Raw genomic sequence first — 5,893 nt, 5'->3', positions numbered from 1 at the left:
CCTATGTGCTCTACCCAACCCAGAAAGGGAACCTCTCCTTCACCCAAACGGGCAGCTGTATCAGTGTTTGGGTGAAAAGGAAGATGGATTTCAGCTGCCCTAAAAAACAAAGAAAAGTTGAAGATGGCTTCTTCCCCTCCTCCCCCTCCTCCCCCTCCTCCCCCTCCTCCCCCTCCTCCTCCTCCTCCTTCTTCTTTTTCTTCTTCTTCCTCTACCTCCTCCTCCTCCTCTCCCCACCTCTGCTCCCCTCCTCCTCCCCCAACTCCTCCTCTTCCTCCTCCTTCTGTGAAATAAGCCTGACTTACTGGTAGGAGAGTCTGTCTTGAATCAAAAATGGGTTGACCGGGCATGGTGGTTCACGCCTGTAATCCCAGCACTTTGGGAGGTCGAGGCGGGTGGATCACTTGAGGTCAGGAGTTTGAGACCAGCCTGGCCAACATGGTGAAACCCTGTGTCTACTAAAAATACAAAAATTAGCCGGGCGTGATGGCAGGCACCTGTAATCCCAACTACTCTGGAGGCTGAGGTGGGAGAATGGCTTGAACCCGGGATGGGGAGGTTGCAGTGAGCCAAGATCATACCACCACACTCCAGCCTGGGCGACAGAGCAAGACTCCATCAAAAAAAAAAAAAAAATGGTTAACTGAATTACAACAGGAAACATCTCCAGTGACAGCCCAGCTTGCTCCAGGTCCCAGTGGGCGAAGAGAACATCTCATCCCTACTTCCTTCAACTCTGGACTTAACAGGTAGCTACCCTAAGGTGCCCTGGCAAAGTGATCTGGACCTTGGGATTTCTCCTTTCAGGACTGCCTAAAGAAGAATGAATAGTTGCCAAAGGAAGAAGCAGTAATCAGGAACCCTGTCTGTAAATGTAGCTAATTTCTATTTAATTGGCGAGTAACTACATTTAAAATAAACACTAGTTGGTAATCAAAAACAGGAGGTTAAAGGATAGGCCATTGTAGAAGCCAGAGAGAATTACTAGGCCAAAACAAAGCTGGGGGAGAGTGGAGAGACTCGCTGCTTCAGAGAAAACATGGTCAGGAGAAGAGGAATTGTCGCTGCTGTGGGCCTCACAGATCTCATAAAGATTTATATCTGGTTTTATTTGTGTTTGTTAGTCATCAACGAAACTGATTTTAATCACCAACTGGTCTTTAATTATAAAGCATTCATTCCTTTATTACATAAAAATTAAAAACACATGTAAGAGGCAATTTTAAAACTATCAAACGGGATGAGTTTGGCACATCCTTGTGCAACCCCAGAGAAAGAGGCAGAGATTGGACAGGTTTCCAGAAAACCCTTCAGCTCCCCAGGCATTTGCTGAACCCCTGGCTGCTGGCAGTATGGGATTTCAGGCAACCGCGGAGACTGCTCCCCTCCAGGAGAAGAATGTGGAATCCGCAGAGCTGGGTTAAGGCACATCCGCTGCCAAACTGTCTCCAGCATGTGTAATCCCTGCTTTTCGGCACCACCCAAGATGTACTAATGCTCTTTGTAAAGACTCACTCCCGTGGCCTGTGGGGTTCGGCCTTGAAAGAGGGGGTGGGAGAGGAAAGGAAAGAGAAGGGGAAAGGGTAAGAATGGCTGAGTGAGATCCCTAGGCTGTGAGCAAGTTCTTCAAATTGAGTTTTCCTTTGAGGCAGACATTTTCCAGTTAAACTTTAAACTCAAACGCTTGTCCTATTTATCTCCAAAATGCAGGCTATGTGTCTCCCTCCTAATTAGCATGAAATGATTTCTTCTTTTTCCTTATTAGAAATTAGGATTGATTTTTTTAAAGATAAAATTTGTATTCCTGCTTAATTTTTAGACTCATTTGGAAGCAGTGCATTTTTATCAGAGGGACTGAAAAGCCTTTCGAGAATCAGTCAAGAAAAAGGAATGTGCATGAGAGTCACGGTGAGTAGCACTTCTCATCAAACTAGCTGCCCAGGGGTGTTAAAGTGCTTTCTAAAAAGGGAACTAACAGGGCTGCTCACCATTTACTGTTTTCTAAGAGCCTTAGCTAAATTAATCATAGCACACACCAGCCCTGTAAGGTAAAATGATTCCTGGTGTTTTGAAAGCAATCAGCGATCCACAAAAAGGGAGGTAATGTTCCCCAGAACCAAGATTAAAACTCCGACGTTGAGGGAATCTCCATTCCCTTCCTGTCATCAAAGGCCAGCTTGTTTGTGTCCAAGCAGGGTCTTGGGTGAGCCAAGCTCTGTTAAAGTGGCCACAGGAATGAGAGGCCACCACACAAGTGAGGATACTGGAGACAGTCCGTCTTCTGGGGCTGTGTGAATGCAAGTTTAGTGGTGGGGGCTGTCACATTATAAGTGGACAGGTGTGAGTCCCAGGCCTCCTACTGGGAGACTCAAACCCAGCTGAGGCTTGCCCGGGAGGGGCTGGCTTCATCCTGGGCCACCCACACACTGGCAGGCCTGTGCACATGGAGGCCAGTTCCCTTCCTGCATTAGCCATGGCATGGATTCCTAGTCACATCTGTACAGCCAGAGCAAAAGCCTGTAATTTCCATAGAATCCAGTTCTTTGAGTCAGAACTCCAGATAAGTGTTTGTTTTATTTTTCTTTACAGGTCACATCATGTGATTGTGGGGAAAGCCTGGCCTATCATGGAGGGAAGAGACTGGGTGAATTATTTGAAAAGTAAGCCTGTGAATTGCTGTGGAGGAACAACAGCCTGCCACTTATCTGGAGCCTTTCCAAGGAAAAGCAAAGGGGACCCCAGAAGGCTTCCTGGGAGACAGTTTAATTCTGAAAACAAAGCAGTACTTCACCTCTTGTGTGTTGGGTAGAGCTGTAAAACAGAACACAGTCAAAATAGTCATTAGGGCCACATCAATGTCTGCCCAAAGTCAGGCGGGCATTCCCAGGAAGCTGGGGGGCTGTGGCAGTTGCACACGTCAACCTCCTTTCTCCATTGTCACACAGCAGAAGAGCGTGTTCCATTCCACTGAAGTTGGGGTAGGGGGGTTAAATAATTTATTGACTGAAAACTGGGGGCCTGAGTTAGATGGTAAACAAGTTTAGAGTGCTGCTTTTTGTTTCTTTTTAAAGTTATGTTTGTTTTATATATTGAAGTGCTTAAAATATATTTTAAAAATTCAAAACACCCCAGAAATTCAGCAACTTGAGGAGACAACAGTGACGAGCATTTTATGGCAACATTTGGACACTTGAAAGATTATTTCAGGAACCTTAATGCTGATAAATGAGAGAAGGGACAACTTCTAACTATAACATGTCGGCACCTGAGTACAGAGATCAAAACAAGAGCGAGCATTTCAAAGTCATATTGTGAAGCACCTACAAAAAGATTATTCTGTCAGCCTTCACAATGTGGACAGTTCATCTTTTCATCTTATCAAATAAAAATATACCCAAATTCTTGAACAGGCATTCAGTTAGGAAAAGGGGGGGGGTGATGAAATATGTTCTCATTCAGCAAACACTTTGCAGATATTTCTAGTCAAAGATCCCTGTGGTCTAGGCTAGTGAGAGAAAAACGTGCCCTCTGCCCAGTGACAGCGGCTTCACGGGGATCAGCTTTCACCAATGCAGGCAGGGGAACAAAGGGCAGCTTCATCTGCCTGCATCCCACAGGCCCTTGTGCAGAGGAGTTCCATTTCAGTGCCCATCACATGACCTCTCAGGCCAAAACCCTTTTTAATAATTCTGATTTTGAATATCAAATGGAAATGAAAAGTACATTTAGGAAGGAAGGGCTCTATCCTTATTGAAGAACACGCTCTATGCAAACAGGTTGGGCAGGCACTAGTTCTTGTAGAGCTGTGGTTCTCAGCTTTGGCAACACGCTGGATCACCTCCTCTAAAAGGTACCGATGCCTGCTTTCCTCCCTCCTCTGCCCCTAAAGAAAGTAGAATTTAATTGCTCTAGGGTGTGGTCTGGGCATCAGGATTTTTTTTTTTTTTTTTTTTTAAGACAGTCTCACTGTGTCGCCTAGGCTAGAGTGCAGTGTGCAATCTTGGCTCACTGCAGGCTCTATCTCCCAGGTTCAAGAGATCCTTCTGCCTCAGCCCCCCTAAGTAGTTAGGATTACAGGCACACACCACCACACCAGGCTAATTTTTGTATTTTTTTGTAGAGATGGGGTTTCACCGTGTTGCCTAGGCTGGTCTTGAACTCCTGAGCTCAAGCAGTCCACCCGCCACAGCCTCCCAAAGTGCTGGGATTACAGGCATAAGCCACAGTGTCTGGCCAGCATCAGGATTTTTAAAAGCTCTCCAAGTGTAGTCAAGGTTGAGAACAGTTGCTATAGAGTGATTTAATACAGCATTCAAGGCCTCTCATAATCTAGCCTCAGCCTAATTTTTCCTTCCCCCACCCCATCTCAGCCTGTACATAAGCCATAGAGACATTCTCACTGGTCTCTGAATGTACTTGGCTCATTCATATTTCCAGGCTGTCTTGCACATACATTGTCTGACTCTGGACACCTAAGAAAAGCTCAGCTCCAGTGTCCTCTGCTCTTCTGTGAAACCTCTCCCATCAAGCCCACCTTCACTACTAGGTCACTCCTTGCTCCTTGATCAGATGGAAGAATGCTTTGTGCATGTCTCTGCTGGAGCCCTTCTCACTTTACATTAAAGATATCTGTATCCAGGTCAGCCCACTCCTCTTCCCCAATAGTATGTGGATGCTTTGTAGTTTCAGCAATAAGCACAGGGCTTGGTTTCTATGAATACTTATTGAGTGAATGGATGAATGAATGAATGAATGAATGAATACCAATCTTGTACATTGTTGATGTTCACCACATTGAACCCAGTTCTCAAACCAGGATCACTTGGGAGATTCTGAGTCAGTAATTTGAAGGTCTGTATCATTCTTACTCAAAGTGTAGTCCATAAGCCAGCAGTTGTTATATTATCTGGAAGCTTGTTGCAAATGCAGAATATGTATTTCAACAAGATCCTCAGGCAATTCGTATGCACATTACACTTTGAGCTATATTTTTAACAAGCTCCCAGGTGATTCCTTTGTAGCCTGGCTGCCGACTCGCATTTGGTAACCACTGTTCTAGACCTTCGTTTACTGAATGGAGTGGTCCCTGTGTGATTGCCTGGAGGTTTCTTCTAGTCTCCCATTTTTCTTCCTAGTTAACAAAGCCCAAATTTTGTTTTGAAGGGTGATCAGCCCTTCACCCACCAGGCCTTTTGCTCAGGGAAGCTTGATCCCACCTTTAGACCCCATATTGGGACTGAGTAGTCCAAAGGCATATCCCATTCCCCTGGTCAGGGATTAATTTAGGGGTAGACATGTGACCAAATTCAGGTCAATAAAATGTGAGTCTGCAGGGGCAATCTAGCAAAAGTGTCCTCTTCCTTAAGAGAAAGCCACAGAAGGGGGAAAAAAAAATGTCTCAGGACATTGTCCTGCCTAAACATGATGCCTTGGACATTCTGCTTCTGTCTTGCTACCTGCAACACAAGGAAAGCCAACACTGAGGGGTCACAGCAGAGGGACAGAAAGCACCTGGATCTTATGACATTGTTGAGCTCTTTTGTCTCTTAACTTCTAGTTATGAGATGTAACTATTTTACTGTTAAAGTCATTTCTGTTCCTTGCAACCAAAAGCATTCATTGTTATACTGAATATAGTACCATATTTATTCAATCAATAAATGCCTGGCAAATACCCAAGTATGAGTAATTGTAATTTGTCTCCCAGCTATTCTTTCAAGTAAAAGTGATGTTCCATGACAAAACCGGCTAGTTTAGCTTGTAACACAAACAATTGCACAAGTGCTTTTTCCTTGAGACAAATATTGTACTTTCATATGCAACAGATGTATGTGCTTTATGCACGTTCCCATTTCATAACACAGAGTATTAGAAACATGTATGCTTCAGGGTT

General features: G+C 44.7%; 1 long non-coding RNA gene across 1 annotated transcript; it reads left to right on the top strand.

The window, feature by feature from the left end:
* Positions 1–1,819: 1,819 nt before the first annotated feature.
* LOC106997061 (uncharacterized) lies at positions 1,820–5,679 on the top strand. The gene is made up of 2 exons (XR_001443170.3): positions 1,820–1,908; positions 2,590–5,679. It is a non-coding gene; the product is annotated as an uncharacterized LOC106997061 (long non-coding RNA).
* The last annotated feature ends 214 nt before the right edge of the window (positions 5,680–5,893 follow it).

The sequence above is a fragment of the Macaca mulatta genome, chromosome 2 (genome assembly GCF_049350105.2).
Source record: "Macaca mulatta isolate MMU2019108-1 chromosome 2, T2T-MMU8v2.0, whole genome shotgun sequence".
Taxonomy (NCBI): domain Eukaryota; kingdom Metazoa; phylum Chordata; class Mammalia; order Primates; family Cercopithecidae; genus Macaca; species Macaca mulatta.
The sequence above is the reverse complement of the archived record's forward strand: the minus strand, read 5'-3'. Positions and strand labels throughout refer to the sequence as shown.